This window comes from Lygodium microphyllum, chromosome 29 (assembly GCF_053477565.2).
Source record: "Lygodium microphyllum isolate KBCC chromosome 29, Lygodium_microphyllum_v1.1.10, whole genome shotgun sequence".
In the NCBI taxonomy this organism is placed as follows: Eukaryota; Viridiplantae; Streptophyta; class Polypodiopsida; order Schizaeales; family Lygodiaceae; genus Lygodium; species Lygodium microphyllum.
Window position 1 is genome coordinate 12084540 of NC_141163.1, and position 19913 is coordinate 12104452.

Here is a 19913-nt window from a genome sequence, read left to right on the forward strand (position 1 = left end):
ATGTGGTCATTGTGTACCGTGTGCTGAAATAATCACTCATTTTTCCTAATTTGTCATGGCTATAAGTACAGTAAACTAATCAAGACTCTCTGGGTGTGGCCACTGTGATGGCTATAATATAACAAGAGAAAAAACATTCTCTGAATGTTGACCACCGAAAAGTTTTTGCTGGAGCCAATTCGAAATGTTCAACTTCAAAAATTTCCAGGCCTTTCTTGATATTTCTGTAGATGGTAGGCATTTTTCAAACTGAAATTGCATGAAATTTTACGATTCTAAAGCTTCCACTTCAAGGATTGGTTCCTCTTTGAGGAGAACTGATTGGGGCGGAAGTTGAAGACCTTATGATCAGATAAGGGCGGAGAATTTGTTTCTAATGACTTTACTCGGTTTTGTACAGATTATGGCATACATCAGGAGTTTGCCAATACAAACACCCCTTAGAAGAATGGCATTTTGAAGCGGAAGAATCGCAGTGTGATCAGGATAACCCGTACCATAATGGAGCATCGTTAGACACCTCAGTGTCTGTAGGTTGAGGTTGTGGCTACTTTAGTTCACATCCTTAATTGTTTCCCTATTTCCGTTGCTGTTGGTATGACTCCTTTTGAGGCGTACTTTGGATCAAAGCCCGATGTTTCTTATTTCAAGGTTTTTGGATGCGATGCTTATATTCACATCCCGAAGACATAGTGTGACAAATTTGAAGCGGCTTCTAGAAGATAGGTGTTTGTGGGCTATAGCTCGTAATCTTGAGGCTATCGATTGTATGATCTTGTTAAGCGGGATATCTACATGAGCCGTGATGTTTTGTTCGTGGAGGTTCCAACCCCAGAGGGGGGTGAGGATCACCCTGTACTTGGAGATCCCGGTGATAGCTAGGCCCTAGCGACGGTTCCACTTGAGTCTGTGTTTCTTGAGGACTCTTCTTCAGATGAGGAGTCTACTTCCTAGCCATTGGATTCACTGATTGGTCCTTCGATGACGGTAGACCTTCCAGAAACTTCAGTAGATGGAGAGCGCCGAGGTGAGATTTGGCCTCCTCCTCGTTGGGCCCATGACACACTTCGAGATTTAGGGATCGAGGGGGTTCATGAGGAGTGGCAACCGCAGGATGGACCGTAGAGGTCACGGCGGCACCAAGCACATACTATGGAGCTTGTTTGCTCTAACTACTGTTTGATGTTACGTGTTATGTAGGATAGAGAGTCTGTCACAACTCTATAGAAACAAAATTTGTATCCTTTTTCATTAATTTGTCTATATAATGATTTATTAAATTTGTTTCCTTTGCACTAATTAGATATAAAGAAAAGTGCATTCGAGCTGGCTACTGATGAGTGGTCACAGGTTATGGTGGACCCACACGGTGGGCTAGAGAAAAGATAGTTCACACTTCCATCTATATGGCCCGATTGGGCGCCTGTGACCAGAACTCACGCATATCAGGGTTAGACTCGCACACAAAAAAGATTGATGCCTTGAAGTGTGGGCTAGATCCGCCAGAACAGACAGTTACAATCAACAAGATGGCATGATCATGAAATGCTTATATAATGTGCATGTGTGGGCTGAAAGCTTGAAATGCACATTTCTTTGCACAGAAAAGTCACATGAAGATTCTGATACCGTTTTTGCGACGTACATAGAAAAAGCTTTCATATGACATCCATATTGGGGGGTTCCTAAATTTTAGGAGCCTCGAATTAGCCTAAAAATGCTCGTCCTAAAAAATAGGGATATCATTCTAAAAATAGTAAATTCTGTACTCTGACTGTGCTGACTAAATTTGGTTGTTTCTATTCTTGATGGTATTTAGCCCAAAAAGGAAGGCCATAGAGAAGAGACAAGTGTCAAGACACTTGTCACACAAGTTTTTAAGTGTCCCACCACTTGTTACATCTCATAACATGTGGCTGGACACTTGTCTTGTGCTACTCCACTTTTCCCTTTTGTACTAGCTCTTCTCTCTCCTATAAATAAGAGCTCGTTTTTCTTCATTCAGCATCATTTTTCTTTGCTGTAAACTCATGTACAGCACCCACAGATAGCCAGAAACGGGCCCCATCCATCCCCATCATCATCTCCCACTTCTCCATTATCAAATTCCTCCAAATTCCCTCTTTTATCATTGTTGTTTTACAGGACGTCAAGCCTGTAAATTCATTACAACACCTTCTTCTTGAGCTCTTTCTTCCATTTTAGCAACAAGAAGCAAGCCCTATCCATGTACTGCTGATCAACGATGTAGAAAGGTTGATTTTCCCTCTTTCTTCTCTCATACTGTAAAGAAATCAGTTCTTATCATTGCATAATAGATAATGCATGTGTGTTTGTACATCTTTGCATAATCTTGTGAGAGTGAGAATTACTTCTCCTCACTCTCAGGTTGATTGTAACTGAGCTCTTCCCTAAGGGACTTGGGTTGAGCAGAAATACATTCCTTCGGGGGGGGGAGGGGTTGCCCATCTTCAACCCTCAATCTTGTCTCCATTACTTTTACATTTTCATGGCTGTAATTTTGTGAGTAATTTTCATTTTCAGCTTTAAGTGTTCATTCTCTTTTATATTAAATCTTGAAAACAAGCGAATATCATAATTGTTAAGCATACTATGTTGTTAGGGACGTTCACAGTGGTATCAGAGCTTTGGCTTGGTCCTCACCCCAGCACTGGTAGTGCTTACAATTATAAGTTTGTTTGTTTTTAGCCCTTGCATTGAGTGCTTGAGTATATTTTTCTTAGAGTCTCAATGGATCAGTCGAGTGCTATTCTTCAAGCCATTCAAAGTCTTAGAGAGGAGAATCAGCAAATTCGTGAGCAACTTCTCAAACTAGAAAAAGTTGAGAATCCCAAAGAATTTAAGGAAAGAAGTCCATCTGCTTCAAGGAGACAAAGCCATACCAATGAAAGGAGCCAATTAAGAAGTCAAACTACTTCTAAGAGGCAGTCCCATTCTACTTTAGGACAAAGAAAGAGATCGCGTCGAAGCTCATCCTCTTCTTCAAAGTCATCTGGCGCCTATTCTGATGGATCCTCTTCTAGTGACGAAGAGTCACATCCTTCTCGTGGAAGACTGATGCCAGGAGGCATATTCCACGGTGGATTCCGTAAGGTTTTACGGTGGATTCCGTAAACTTACTTAGATGACCGGGGCTCATACGCAAAGAGGATTCTTTGTGCGAGAAGTTGATGGGGACGCCTGTCCTTTTCGGGCGTTTCATTAATTTAGTGTGTACATGGGTGATTCCATAGCGGGTGATTCCGCAAAATGCATATTAAATTAATAAACGTTTATGAGTTTAGAGTGCGCACTCGTAATAAATTAAGGTTAGGATTTATTTCTAACCAGTTGATTTATTTATGTAGCTGAAGACTGCTAGGTATTCACTTTTGTTGGTTTAATTGTGTTATTTTACTAACGATTGTGAATGCTTCAGTTGATGTGTAGAGATAGCAGCAGTGGCGGAGGAAAGCATTGGAGTCTAGCGGGTTTTCGACCTTTGGACTATATTTTGATAGGCGCCACGCCTATATTTTGTTATGTCTATAGAGACATTGATTATTTATTATTATTTTGTATGCGCCTATGCGCCTGGATATGTTATTTCTATTTGGACATTGAGATTGGGCGTGCCAGACTCTATGGGCACTGTCCATTAGCTTTATGTTCTTATTTTTGGTAGAAAGCAAACTCAAAAGCTAAAAGCTTGTCATATTTTTGTAATTGGGCTATTTTTGAGCATGAAGATTGGAAATATACATTAAATACATGCTTTGTGAAGCGCTCACACAAGGCATGGGGGAGATTGAACCCAATTTGTCTCTTGCCTCTTGTCGTGCTTGCTTTTACATGGGTTTTTGTGCTAAAAAGTAGAGTGCTTTGTTCTTGGGGACCTTCCGGGATTCACCACGTGAGCTATCTGCGACCGATCTGCGCACCAGTGGTATCAGAGCGGAGCAGAGATCAAGAGCTTCCAATCGCTACCAATCTCGGGCGAAGGCGGAGCTCCAGGGACAAACGGCCTCTACAGTCAATCTCGTCGCGAACCGTCGATACAGACAGACTTCTGGCGATCAAGAACCCCTGTTTTCACTGTCAGATCGCGAAGGACCAAGCTCTGCAGGCGGAGGACCACGCATCCATCTCCTTCATGAAGTCGTGGAGTTACAGATAAGCTTGATTAATTTTTCTCATTATTTCATTGAAAAAAGCTTAAGAAGCTTAAAAGCTTCTAAAAAAATTCTCATCGTGGCCTCAGAGGAGGTCCGAATTTTTCGCGCGGCGAAAAAAACGGACCCCCCCCCCCCTCACGAAATTCACGACGGTCTGCAATTAAGCTCTTAAGCTTAACTTCTTTAAGTTAAGCCAAATTACTCCAGTCAGTTAAGGCAGAGAAGTCTGTAAACTCCGGGTCCTGCGCATCAGAAGTCAAGTTTCGCAAGTCGACTCTAATCAAGTACTGCAAGTTCTGCAAGTCGGCCTAAGTCCAGCAAGTCAACAACTCTGCAAGTCTGTTAAGTCTGCAACTCTGCAAGTCAGACTAAATCAGAACTGACTAGTGCTTAAAACTCATAGAAGACTTGTTCGTATGCAAAAACTCTGAACTGGAAAGTTGTTCGCAGCAAGCTGTTTTACCTATCTACAAGTTTGTTGAAGTACTTTCAGCAAACGGAGATAGAAATATTGCAGAATTTCTGAAAATTGAAGAAGAAAATACCAAAAAATACATAGCCTTGTAACCCCAAATTTGAGCTACGCTCATCCCGCTAACCGATTTTGAGTGAGAAAGGTTTGTTGAGTTTTACAGGATGACTACCCCACATATGGATGATCCTATGGCTGAAGACGATCTACCCGAGCCTACCATGGAACAAAAGCTGGATCTTATCATGCTGCAATTGGAAGAAGAGCGAAGAGCTAGGCAAGCCTTGCAAGCGCAATTGACAAAGCTACAAGGAGCGTCCACTGATAAAGAAGAACCTCAAGCTGAAGATCTGATTCGCCGTACCATCGACGCCACTCTTGAAGCACAAACCATTCGCAAGGAATCCAAGATAAGTAAACGAAGTTTCAAGTTTCGCACTTTCAATGGCATAAGAGAAGGAAAGACTGTTTTATCATTCATTAGCCAGTTTGATGACTATTTCCATGAGGAAACTTATCCCGAGAAAGATAAAATCAAGTGTGTTACTAATCATCTGATAGACAGAGCATCACTTTGGTGGACTGTAGTCCGCAAGAGCATAGAATGTCCTGCTACATGGGAAGATTTCAAGAAGAAGTTCATGCAAAATTTCCTTCCACCGCAATTTCATGAGAAGGCTATCAAGCAATGGGATTTACTTCAACAACGCGATCGTGAGCCTATTCCACAGTATACAGAGCGTTTTTGGAATGCACTCCTACAGCTACGCATGCTTGAAGACGTACCAGAGACGACACATAAGCGGAAGTATATGTCTGGACTTCTTGGACATTACTACGCTGAAGTGAATATGTTCAAGCCTGCTACCCTTAAAGACGCCATCTCCTTAGCTCACGACACTGAAGATAAGTTACGCGGAAGAGATCGACGACCACAGCCATTCCAAGCAAACGGTAATTATGGATCTAAACAATTCAATTCCAATTTCAGAAGGTTTAATCCAGGTCGTTTCTCATCACCATCTTTCCGCAAGAATTGGCCTAAACCACCTGCATTACCATCCACTGTCAATCCAAATCCTAAGCCTATTCCACAAGCAAATCCAAATATACCCAGACTCCCAGCCATTGCAAATAATGTGACCAAAGCCAAGCCCATAGTATGCTACAAGTGTCACCAGCCAGGGCATCTCGCAGCAAATTGTCATTCAAAGAAGCCATCAGCACATATCAACTACCTTGGAGCTATGGACGAAGAAGAGCATGAGGATATGCCGGATTTCACTGAAGAAGAAGATGATCCTACTACTACTTCCGATACTTTACCAGGTATGCCTACTTTACATTCATTGTTGACTATGAAATGTATGGTGCATGGAAAAGAAAGAACTATATTGCATGATGACGGTAGTACCCATGATTTTATTTCAGCAAAATTGGTAAAGGAATTGAAATTGCATACAGTACCTACGCATTATCGCATAAAAGCTGCATTTTTAGGTACTAGGTACAATGGCACACAAGAAGTTCAAGACTTAGAAATTCAAATTGGTCCATATATTGAAAGAAGAAATTTCTTAGTTGTCCCATTACAGTCTAGCGACATTATTCTAGGAATGCCATGGAGACACCAACATAATCCCAATATAGATTATTCCACACACACAATGAATATAAATTTTCAAGGAAAATCTATTACATTGTTTGGTATGCGTGCATCTCATATGTTTCCACTGCTTTCGGATACTCAAGCAAAACGTGCACTACGCAAGAACACTAAATCATATCTCATTTGGGTGAATGAATTGCACGCAAAAGAAACTCATATGCACCCTAGGCATCAGGAATTTCTTGCATATTTTAAGGACTGTTTTGCAGAAGACCTACCACCAGGTTTACCTCCATCACGTCCAGAAGACCATAAGATTGACCTAATACCTGGCACACAACCACCTTGCAAAGCCCCATATAGGCACAATCAAATAGAGCAAAAAGAAATCCAGAATCAAGTTGAAGAATTACTCAATAGAGGTTTAATTCGACCTAGCAGTTCCCCATTCGGTGCACCTGTGCTCTTAGTCAAGAAAAAGAATAATACTTATCGGATGTGTATTGACTACCGAGCATTAAACAAGATCACTGTAAAGAATAGATATCCTATACCTAGAGTCGATGACCTTATGGACAAACTGCAAGGATCTTCTATATTTAGTAAAATTGACCTTAATTCTGGATATCATCAGGTGAGGCTAGATAGATCCGACATATTTAAGACTGCATTCAGGACACAGTTTGGCCATTACGAATTTTTAGTTATGCCATTCGGATTAACTAATGCACCTGCTACTTTCAGTAGAATGATGAACCGTATTTTTCTAAAATATTAATATTGTGTGATTGTTTTCTTTGATGATATTTTAGTGTTCAGTCAAAGTGAAAAAGAGCATTATGAGCATTTATCATTAGTTTTTCAATTACTGAAAGAAAATCAATTGTTTGCAAATCCTGAAAAGAGTGAATTCTTTAAGACAGAAATAGAATATCTAGGTCATATTGTATCAAAAGAAGGAATTAAAGTTGATCCTAAGAAAATTGACGCAATATTGCATTGGCCTATTCCTAAAAATGTACATGAATTACGCTCATTCCTTGGTCTTGCTAGTTTCTATAGGAAGTTTGTACGTAATTTCTTATTACTTGCTTTACCACTGACCAAACTTCTTAAGAAAGGCATTGTTTATCAATGGACTGAAAACCAGCAGAAATCCTTTGATTTACTCAAACGTGCATTAACCAATGCCCCTGTTCTACAATTGCCTGACTTTAACAGACCATTCTTTCTAGTTGTGACTGATGCTAGCGGATCAGGAATAGGAGCCGTGCTTATGCAAGACAACCATCCAATAGCATATTCTAGTTCTAAGCTGAAACCCTCTGAGCTGAAATATTCCACTTATGACAAGGAACTCTTAGCAGTTGTACAAGCATTAAAACAATGGAAGCATTATTTAATGGGTTCAGAATTCATGATAAAGACCGACCAGCAAAGCATTAGACATCTACTTAGCCAACCCCAAATTTCTGACCGTCATATCAAATGGGCTTCATTCATTCAAAGTTTCCATCCTATCATTCAATACCAACCTGGAAAAGAAAATGTAGTTGCTGATGCATTAAGTAGAAGACCTGCAATTCATAACATTTTTATCATATCTTTTGATTCTTTAATTGCTATGAAAGACACATATCACCAGGATATTACTTTTCATTCTGATTGGCAAAAATTAGTTCAAAATAATTTCATTCCTGTTGATTCATTGTCATATAATGATGGATTCATGTTCTTTGAAAAGAGACTGTGTGTTACTATTCCATTCCGATATTTTATTTTGAATGAAATTCATTGTCCCCCATATCAAGGTCATAGGGGTATCATTTCTACATTACGCATGTTAATTGAAGATTTTTATTGGCCGCATATGGATGCAGATGTATCTAATTTTGTTTCTGAATGTTTGATTTGTCAAAGAATAAAAAGACATCATGGTAAACAGTATGGATTATTAATGCCTTTATCTATTCCATCTAAACCTTGGGAACATATATCTATGGATTTCATTACTGGCTTACCAAATACTAAATCTAACCATGACACGATTTGGACAATTGTAGATAGATTTAGTAAGCAAGCATATTTCATTGCATGTAAGAAAACTTTAACAGTATCACAAGCAGCACAGTTATTTTTGAAAACTGTTTTTACTAACCATGAATTGCCGAAAGTGATTATTTCAGATAGAGATTCTAGATTTTGTAATAATTTTTGGATTACACTGTTTGCAAATCTAGGCACAAAAATTGATTTCTCATCTGCATTTCATCCAGAAACAAATGGACAAACAGAAGCCACAAATAGCACCATTCTAGATCTTTTACGTGCATACACTATCTCTAAACCTCAGACATGGGATACTCATTTACATTTATTACAGTTTGCATATAACAATACACCGCACACATCTACAAAGAAAGCACCTTTTGAAGTTATTTATGGATATAGATTGTCTACACCTGTTGCCTCTTTGTCTAATAAAATACAAAGTGCCGATGATATTGCTGTTATGCATAACACTATTTTTGATGAGGTCAAGGATATGATTGCTAAAGCCCAACAATCATATACCAAACAAGCCAACAAGAAAAGACAAGCCATGAATTTCAAAGTTGATGATTATGTTTGGCTTAGAATAGAAAAGCGTAGACTGCAAAGTGTAGATAGACATCCAGTTATCAAATTAGCTCCTAGATTCTACGGACCATTTAGAATCATTCATAAGATTAATGACAATGCATTCAAGTTAGAACTGCCATCACATTGGAAAATTCATAATACATTTCATATTAGTTTATTGAGACCATTTAGAGGACAATTACCTATCCACCCTGTCTATGAAAACCCACCTTTACTAGAAGAAGAGACTGAAATACTTGAATCAGAAGCCATTATAGACACTGACTACATGACCACTAGAACTGGCCGAAGGTATTCTAGATATCTAGTGAAATTTAAGAACCATCCTGTAGAGGAAGCACAATGGATGCACGCTAGAGACCTAAATGCTTTCCCCACTCTGTTAGCTCTACATTGAGCTAATAGCAATTGAGGTCAATTGCTATTCCACCCCGGGGGTATGATGCCAGGAGGCATATTCCACGGTGGATTCCGTGAGGTTTTACGGTGGATTCCGTAAACTTACTTAGATGACCGGGGCTCATACGCAAAGAGGATTCTTTGTGCGAGAAGTTGATGGGGACGCCTGTCCTTTTCGGGCGTTTCATTAATTTAGTGTGTACATGGGTGATTCCATAGCGGGTGATTCCGCAAAATGCATATTAAATTAATAAACGTTTATGAGTTTAGAATGCGCACTCGTAATAAATTAAGGTTAAGATTTATTTCTAACCAGTTGATTTATTTATGTAGCTGAAGACTGCTAGGTATTTACTTTTGTTGGTTTAATTGTGTTATTTTACTAACGATTGTGAATGCTTCAGTTGATGTGTAGAGATAGCAGCAGTGGCGGAGGAAAGCATTGGAGTCTAGCGGGTTTTCGACCTTTGGACTATATTTTGATAGGCGCCACGCCTATATTTTGTTATGTCTATAGAGACATTGATTATTTATTATTATTTTGTATGCGCCTATGCGCCTGGATATGTTATTTCTATTTGGACATTGAGATTGGGCGTGCCAGACTCTATGGGCACCGTCCATTAGCTTTATTTTCTTATTTTTGGTAGAAAGCAAACTCAAAAGCTAAAAGCTTGTCATATTTTTGTAATTGGGCTATTTTTGAGCATGAAGATTGAAAATATACATTAAATATATGCTTTGTGAAGCGCTCACACAAGGCATGGGGGAGATTGAACCCAATTTGTCTCTTGCCTCTTGTCGTGCTTGCTTTTACATGGGTTTTTGTGCTAAAAAGTAGAGTGCTTTGTTCTTGGGGACCTTCCGGGATTCACCACGTGAGCTATGTGCGACCGATCTGCGCACCAAAGACCTCATTATCGTTAAAGGTGTCGACATTCTTCACCCTCGTCTCCATCTTCATCCCCATCAAGCACTTCATCATCTTCAACCTCAAGATCCGGGCATGGACGAAGGTATAAGAAGAAGAAGAAGAAGAAGACTAAGTCATTATCTCAACTTGAAAAGAAGATGAGGTTCAGTATGTATGATGGTTCCCGAAATCCTGATCTTCTTTTGAAGTTTATTTCTCAATTTCAAATTTTGTATGGTCGTGACAAGTATAAAGAAAAAGAAAAGATTAAGTTTGCAGCTTTACATTTGGCCGACTTAGCCCATACTTGGTGGACAGGGTTGGAATATGATCATGCTGCCCCAAAATCATGGCGGTTCTTTGTTCGCATGATACAAAGCCAATTTCTTCCTGTTCATTTTAAAAGAGATGTAAAAATGGAATAGGATCGGCTTTGGCAAAGGAAAAATGAGTCACTTGGTGACTATACCAAGAGATTTTGGGAGCTACTTTTGAAGGTCCAACATTTCAAGAAGATCAGCAGTTCGGAAAAGCTTAGGAAGTTTCAAGGAGGTTTGCATTTTAAACTTCGTACTGCTCTTAATCATTATCATTGTTCTAGTCTTAGGGAACTCATTGACCATGCTGAGACATGGAAAATGGAGCACAATGGCAACAAATCATTTCAAAAGAATGATAAGAAGAGAGTAGCTGATGATGAGGAGTATTCAGCCCAAATGAAGGACAAAAACAGCGGCAAAAGCAGCCATCAAATCAAAAGAAGATGAAGCCCTATGCACGTCCTAATGCTCCTCAATTTCGCTCCAATCTATACCCATAAGTAAAGCAACTTTCCGAAGAAGAAAAGCAGCGCTTCATGAAAGAAGGGAAGTGCTTTAAATGTGGATAAACAGGCCACATAGCGAAGTAATGTCCAAACAAAGGACAAAGCAAGGTTTCTGACAACAAGCCTAAGTCGCCAGTGAAAATCAATGCTATCAGTGATGTAGTTGCAAACACAACTCACACTCCAGAGATGCGCAAATTATTAAAAGCTTGGGGACAGTTGCAAGGTAAGCAAGCACTATTCTTGATAGATCTTGGGGCGAATGAAAATGTCATTTCCTTGCAATTAGCTAAAGGGCTTGGATTAAAGAATGAAGAGATGGATACTCTGGCAGAAGTTCACTAAGCTTTAAATGCCGATGAAGGTGACGCAGTGAAGACTGTGACACTCTATATTGGCAAGCTCAAGTTTCAAATTCAAGGCTACAGTGACGAAGATACCTTCTGTATCAGAGACCTTGATGGTTGCGATGTGATTCTTGGCATGCCCTGGAATCATAGAGTAGATTCAACCATCTTCTCTCAGAAAAAGAAGGTAGAACTCACCAACAAAGGCAAGAAGTACGAGATCCAAGCTGGAGTTTCTGGAGACACCATACCTATGGTAAGCCATATGCAAGTCTCTAGAGCAATTAAGGATTGCGTTCAATGTTGTTTGCTTTATGTCACTGATGTAAAAGATAATATGAATGCTGAAAATCAAGAGCGACTTCAGCTCTTGGAAAAGTATAAAGATTGTTTTTCGGAAGATCTTCCTTATCAACTTCCCTCAGAAAGGCCAGAAGACCATAATATTGATATTATTCCGGGCAGTTCTCCTCCTAATATAGCACCATATCGTGTGAGCCGTCCTCAACAAGAAGAAGTCAGAAAGCAAGTCGAAGACCTCTCAACCGTGGGCTAATTAGGCCAAGTAGCTCACCATTTTGTTCATCGGTTCTTCTTGTTCAAAAGAAAGATGGCACATTCAGGATGTACATTGATTATCGAGCCCTCAACAAAATCACTGTGAAGAATCGATTTTCTATTTCCAGAATTGATGACATTTTGGATCGTCTAGGAGGCTCCAAGGTTTTCAGCCGCATTGATCTAAAGAGTGGTTATCATCAAATTAGGGTAATACCACAAGATGTACACAAAACTACTTTCCGCACTTGATACGGTCTTTATAAATTCTTGGTGGTTCCTTTCGGATTAACCAATGCACCAGTCACCTTTAATCGAATGATGGAGCGCATCTTTAGAGAGCATCGATAATATGTCGGTACTTTCTTTGATGATATTCTTGTCTTTAGCAAGAATGAAGAGGAGCATCATCATCACTTGAAGATTGTTCTACAATTACTCTTGGTAAATGGTAAAAAGAGTGAATTTTTCATGCATAAAATAAATTACCTTGGGCATATTATCTCTTCTGAAGGGATTTAGATGGATCTTGAAAAGATCAAGATAATCCAAGAATGGCCTCATCTTCATGATGTACATGAGGTGCGATCGTTTCTTGGCTTATGCTCTTATTACCGCTGCTTCATCAAGCATTTTGCACATATGGCTTCTCCACTTCATGACCTTACAAAGAAGAAGACCTCTTTCCAATGGAAGGAAAAAGAGAAGGCAGCCTTCACAAGGTTGAAAACAACTCTTACTTCTGGACCTGTTCCTATCATTCCAGATTTGGTAAAACCATTTGTGGTGGAAGCAGATGCTTGCGATGATTGTATTGGTGCAGTGCTAAATCAAGAAGGCCATGCCATAGCCTTTGAAAGCCGCCGTCTAAATGATGTGAAGAAAAGGTATGACATTTATGAAAAGGAGCTCTTAGCAGCGGTTTATGCTTTGAAGATATGGAAACATTATCTTTTAGGCAATGAATTCCTTATTAAAACTGATCATCAGAGCTTGAAGTATTTCAAGACTCAAAAGCATTTGCAGGAGAAACATGCAAGATGGGAAAATTTCTTGTCTATGTTTCATTTTCAAATTATGTACACTCCAGGGAAACAAAATGTAATTGCTGATGCACTTTCTAGAGTGCCTCACATTGCAACTATTACAGTGGCTCATCATGAAGATTTTCAAATGATGAAGAATACTTATGATGAAGATACTGATTTTGCAGCAATTTGGTCAAATTTACAGTAAGGAGGTTCTCATCCAGATTATTCCATCAAAGACGGTTACGTTCTCATGAACAATCGCCTTTGTGTCACTCTTCCTGTTCGACAAAAGGTGCTTAAAGAAAGTCATGAACCCCCTTATACAGAGCATAGAGGGAGGGCAGCCACTCTAAGCGCAATTGAGCGTTACTTTTATTGGCCAACATTACGAAGAGATACACATAACTTCATCGAGGCTTGTCTAGTATGCCAAAAATCCAAGTATGATAGGCAGAAGACTCCAGGATTGTTGCAACCTCTTCCAGTGCCCAAAGATCCATGGGAATCTATCACAATGGATTTCATCTTAGGTATTCCAAGAACACCTCAAGGTCATGATATGATTTGGGTCATAATTGATCGATGCAGCAAGCAATCACATTTTATTCCTTGTCATAAAACATTGAAATCCGCACAAGCTGCAAGACTTTTCATTTAACATATCTTCAGATTACATGGTATGCCTTCTGAGATCATTTCAAATAGAGACTCCAAATTCACAAGTAACTTTTGGTGTGTTTTATTTGAGAATTTGGAAACCACTTTAAAGTTCTCCTCAGCTTTTCATCCTCAAACTGACGGCCAAACAGAGGTGATGAATCTCACTCTTTTGGATATATTGAAAGCTTATGTTAGTGAACATAAGTTACAATGAGAGAAATATCTTCCATTATTGGAGTTTGCTTATAACAATACAGTGCACTCATCCATAAGGAAAGCTCCAAATGAAATAGTACAGGGTAAAGTGATTCCTCCTCCAATTATTCACACTAAAGATAAGATTTTTGCTGCTGATGAGTTTGCTTCAGATTTAAAAACAGCAATGGATCAAGTTCGAGCCACTATCAAAGTTGCCTAAGAGCGACAAAAGAAGCAAGCAGATAAACAAAGAAGACCTTTGGCTTTTGAAAAAGGTCAATATGTCTTGCTAAAGTTTGATAAAAGTAGGCTCAAACAAGGTTCCGGTCAAAATTCATATTTTCCAAAGCTCTCCAGTAGATACTTTGGACCCTTCAAAGTGATTGAGAAAATAAATGAAGTTTCTTATCGACTTGAGCTTCCTGCTCATTGGAAAATACACAATGCTTTTCATGTAAGTTTGCTAAAACCTTACATAGGACCAGAACCAAAGGAATCCATTACTGAAGATCCCCTAGAAGTTGAAGAAACAGAGCAACTCTTGAAACTTGAACAGATTTTGTTTCACAAGGATCGAACTACGAGAAGTGGCCTTGTGACATGAAAATTCTTACTAAAATTCAAGAATCTACCCACAACAAATGCACAGTGGCTAGATGAAAAATTCATGAAGGATTGCCCAGATATTGTTCAGCCATATCAAGAAGCTTTTTAACTGAGGACAGCTGAATAAAAGCCAGAGGGCTGTCACAACTCTATAGAAACAGAATTTGTATCCTTTTTCATTAATTTGTCTATATAATAATTTATTAAATTTGTTTCCTTTGCACTAATTAGATATAAAGAAAAGTGCATTCGAGTTGGCCACTGATGAGTGGTCCACAGGTTATGGTGGACCCACGTGGTGGGTTAGAGAAAAGATAGTTTACACTTCCACCTATATGGTCCGATTGGGCGCCTGTGACCAGAACTCACGCATATCAGGGTTAGACTCGCACACAGAAAAGATTGATGCCTTGAAGTGTGGGCTAGATCCGCCAGAACAAACAATTACAATCAACAAGATGGCATGATCATGAAATGCTTGTACAATGTGCATGTGTGGGTTGAAAGCTTGAAATGCACATTTCTTTGCACAGGAAAGTCACATGAAGATTCTGATACCGTTTTTGCGATTTACACGGAAAAAGATTTCATATGACATCCATATTGGGGGGTCCCTAAATTTTAGGAGCCTCGAATTAGCCTAAAAATGCTAGTCTTAAAAAATAGGGATGTCATTCTAAAAATAGTAAATTCTGTACTCTGACTGTGCTTACTAAATTTGGTTGTTTCTATTCTTGATGGTATTTAGCCCAAAAAGGAAGGCCATAGAGAAGAGATAAGTGTCAAGACACTTGTCACACAAGTTTCCAAGTGTCCCACCACTTGTCACATCTCATGACATGTGGCTGGACACTTGTCTTGTGCTACTCCACTTTCTCCTTTTGTACTAGCTCTTCTCTCTCCTATAAATAAGAGCTCGTTTTTTTTCATTCAGCATCATTTTTCTTCGCTGTAAACTCATGTACAACACCCACAGATAGCCAGAAACGGATCCCATCCATCCCCATCATCATCTCCCACTTCTCCATTATCAAATTCCTCCAAATTCCCTCTTCTATCACTGCTGTTTTACAGGACGTCAAGCCTGTAAATTCATTACAACACCTCCTTCTTGAGCTCTTTCTTCCATTTTAGCAACAAGAAGCAAGCCCTATCCATGTACTGTTGATCAACGATGGAGAAAGGTTGATTTTCCCTCTTTATTTTCTCATATTGTAAAGAAACCAGTTCTTATCATTGCATAATAGATAATGCATGTGTGTTTGTACATCTTTGCATGATCTTATGAGAGTGAGAATTACTTCTCCTCACTCTCAGGTTGATTGTAACTGAGCTCTTTCCTAAGGGACTTGGGTTGAGCAGAAATACATTCCTTCGGGGGGGGGGGGGGGGGTTTGCCCATCTTCAACCCTCAATCTTGTCTCCATTACTTTTACATTTTCATGGCTGTAATTTTGTGAGTAATTTTCATTTTCAGCTTTAAGTGTTCATTCTCTTTTATATTAAATCTTGAAAACAAGCGAATATCATAATTGTTAAGCATACTACATTGTTCGGGGCGTTTACAGAGCCTACAGTAAAGGAGGCTTCACAGTCTGATCATTGGTGGAAAGCGATGGAAGCCGAGTTGGAGGCTATTGAGCGGAATGGCACTTAGTATCTTGTGCCTCGTCCCTCTCATAAGAAGGCGATTGGTATCAAATGGGTCTTCAAGACCAAGTACCATAGTGATGGCTCTTTGGACAACCACAAGGCTGGCCTTGTTGTTAAAGGTTTTGCACAATGCCCAGGTGTTAATTTCCATGATACTTTTGCCCCTATTGCTCACATGGCGACTATTTGTGCTGTTTTCGCCTTGGTTGGTCATAGGAGATGGTCTATCTTTTAGTAGGATGTGAAGTTGGCTTTCTTGAATGGTTTTTTGAAGGAGGAGATCTATGTAGAGCAGCCTCTTGGCTTTGGTTTCTCAGATGGGAAGGCTCACAAGTTGAAGAAGGCCTTGTATGGCCTGAAGCAGGCTCCGCATGCTTGGAACGAGAATATCGATTCGTTTCTCTAGGCCAAGTTGGGATATCGGCGCTCTAGGGCCGATCCACAGCTTTATGTGCACACTTCAGAGGGTGGTCATGTGTTGTTTGTTTTGTATGTTGATGATGTGATTGTTACAGGTGATCATGCCTAGAAGGTCGAAGAGACGAAGGCAGCCCTACATTAGAAGTTCGAGATGATGGATTTAGGACTTCTCCATGTCTTTTTGGGCCATGAGATTTATCAGACTCAGAGGGGGATTTTCATCTCTTAGCAGAGATATGTACAGGAGCTCTTGGTGACTTTTGAGATGGAGGATTGTCGGTCCATTTCTACTCTTATGGATCCAAATTGGAAGGCCACTTCACATGTAGATTCTCCTTTGGCGGATGCTACTTGCTAGCGTTAGTTGATTGGATAATTAATTTGGCTCCTTAACACACGAATTGATCTATGTTTTGCTGTAGGTCTCTTGGCTGGGTTCATGAGTGCACCTCAGTAGGTGCATTGACAGGTTGCTCAGAGGATACTTCGGTTTCCAAGGGGGACCTCTGACCTCGGGATTTCCTATCCAACAGGTACAAATGCTTTTGATCTTGTTCTTGCAGGTTGGAGTGATTCGGATTGGGCTGGCAACGTGGACCAACGGCGGTCTATTATAGGTTATTGTTTTACCTTGGGTGCTGGTGCTATCTCTTGGAGTAGCAAGAAGCAACCGGTGCGACAATGAGAGTTGCATTGCCTTGGCATTGAATCCCGCATTCCATGCCCGGATGAAGCACATCGAGATCCAGTACCACTTCATCAAGGAGAAGCTTTTGGATGAGACCATCGATGTGGAATATTGTAAGACCGAAGACAATCTTGCAGATTTGGTTACGAAGGCACTTCCCCAGGCTTTACTTCATTGACATTCCAGATTCCTCCGTTTGCTGCCTTGTCTAGGATTTGAGAGGGGGTGTTAAGAGTCATTCCCTGGATGCCACATCAGTAGGGTGCCACGTGGCAACAACAGAACCTGATCAATTATTGGCATTATTTCTAGTCTATAAATAGGTTGAGTTTCCAGCAGTCTTGGCATATTGTCTCTCACAGATTTCAGCGTGCTGATTGCGGAGATTGCTCTTGGGGTTGACAGAGATCGAGATTTTTATGTAGATATTATCTCTGCACCCGTGTATAATTCTGCATCCTTATGCAGCATTCTTCACTGTAGATTTTTTGTGTTTCATTCTCTCTTTTTCTCTCTCTTCTCTTTCTGTTCACTCTTTGTCATGGTCATTTGTTTCCGCATTGCTTCACTCTGACACCACCCTCTTCACCCACCTGAGCTTCCCAATGTCCTCCATGAGCAAGTCCAAATAATGACTTGCACATGGAGTCCACGCGATCATGGAATCCTCAGCCTCAAGTAAATGGCCCATGCGTCAACAATTTAATGCATTGTCGGTAACAACTTGCACCACATTCGAGGGGCCTACCTACAGCCACAATTTACAAATTACAAGTAACAATACTTGGAGGTTGGAGAGAGAGAGAGAATTGAGCCTCTTAAGTTTCAACTTTTAAGATTCAAGAATGAAGAGAGATGGGGGTTGGGGCCTGAGGGAAAAGAGAGAATCGAGATAGACATTAGAGAGAAATTAGAATTGGGAGATAGATAGTTATGCATAAATCATAATAAAAGAAAGTGAAACAAATTTAAAAGGCAATGTATACCTCAATGATAGCTTGTTGAATGTGGTGGTATATGAATGCACCCGTCATTTTCCTCCCCCTCTTGTTGGTATCTACGGCCCGCAAAAAGTAAGTGCCGAGGAGACATGAGACGAGTATGTTGATGATGCCCTGTTTCTTACGATCAGTCCATCCGTCAGTGAAAATGGAGCAACCATATTTTATCCACGCGGCCCGAATACAATCAAGGGCTCTATCAATCCTCTCCTCTTTATCAATGTTTTTCGTCCTCATGTCGTATGTGACACTAGTCCATCCTTCACATGGACCTACATTGGCAATGGCTTTTACCATCTTCTTTCATTGCTCTTGCTTTAGGACATTGAATGCAATATTGTACTTAATCACTATGCGTGCAATTTCAATGTTCGCAAGTCGTTGCCTTTCTCTAAGAAAGGCAATCGATCCACTCACGTGACCAGGAGCTTGAGAGAGAGAGGATTGTCTCTTTGGTGCCGCGTGAGCCTCCACTCTTTGTCTTTTACTGGAGCTGGATGCGGATGTGGAGCCCCCACTACCAACGGTAGAGGCCTTTCCTGCACCGGTTGAATATACACCTACATTCGATACTTTCTCATTAGTAGGCATAGGACTTGTGCCGATATAAGCCACTTCCTCCTCTTGTGGATCCCCCTCTCATCTTGGCGAGAATCTCATCTACGATGTTTAGAGGGATCTCCTTGTATGGAGCAACTTGCCCCCCCAATCTTGGAAAGATGTTGGAGAAGCTGGGTTGCACCACTTGTATAGCACTTCCCGCAATACTTGCACGTTCAATGGTGGGAGTTGGACTTCTTTGTGTCCCTCTCTACATGGATTGCATGCAAATTGAAGGCCTCGTGCTTCTCATGAGTCATGGTGCCGATGACGGATGGAGAGACTTGGGGGAGAGTGAGAGAGAGAGGGAGAGTGAGACGCTTGAGTCTTGACTCTTGAAACTTGAAAGTTGAAAGAGAGGGAGAGGGTTGAGGTAAATTTGAAAGAGCAAGAGTGAGAGAGAGGGGATGGGCAAGCCTTGAGCCTTGAGCCTTGATAGGGTGTGAGAAAGAGGAGAGAGTGAGAGGTTAGAGCTTTACAAATCACAAATGTAGAAGTATGGAGGAGAGGAGCACCTTTTGTAGATGACAGAAGGGTCAAACAGTCAAAGAGGGGTGAATAGTCAAAGAGGGCTACTAGCTAGATGGAATCCAAGGAGGGCTGGGGGGAGTACATAGCTGAAAAAGGGGGTGAGATGAGGTTTCCAAGGCTTCCCACCCCCCCCCCAAAAGTGCCACGTAAGCAGAAAGTGTAGATAGAACGTAGGGAGACGTGGAAAGGCGCGGCAAATGCGGTGGCCAAAGTGGGCCCTTTTTTCTGTACGAAACCGTATGGATACATACGGTACCATACGGTACAAATCGTACGGTACGATCAACACTGTATGATGTACGAAGGCAACCCTGATGGTTGATTTATAGATGACAACTAGCTTGTGATAAGTGTATTCTTCGATGTAGAGATGGAGCTGTAGTGTTGCCAGCATACATGCTAGGGAGGCATGGTCCACCCCACTAAATTGTAAGCATCATTCCTTGTGGAGAAGGGTGGCAAGTCCTTGATTTACTGTAAGATTTACAATCCTAATGCACAACTCAACTGAAGCAAAGAGAATCCAAGAAAGGCAAAGGAGATTCTCAGATATTTTTTACAACACTAGAATAGAGACTCTGTC

General features: G+C 40.5%; 1 protein-coding gene across 5 annotated transcripts in view; it reads left to right on the plus strand.

Annotated features, from left to right (window-relative positions):
* LOC148010385 (uncharacterized) overlaps positions 1 to 19913 on the plus strand; it is a 164056-nt gene that overhangs the window by 580 nt on the left and 143563 nt on the right. Inside the window, exons 1-2 of one of the 5 annotated variants that reach the window (XM_087672211.1) lie at positions 78 to 233; positions 401 to 5976. The exons of the other annotated variants lie outside the window; for them this stretch is intronic. The gene's annotated coding sequence lies outside the window, so the exon portion shown is untranslated. Of the gene's footprint in view, positions 1 to 77; positions 234 to 400; positions 5977 to 19913 lie in introns of those variants that run through there. 5 annotated transcript variants of the gene reach the window in all.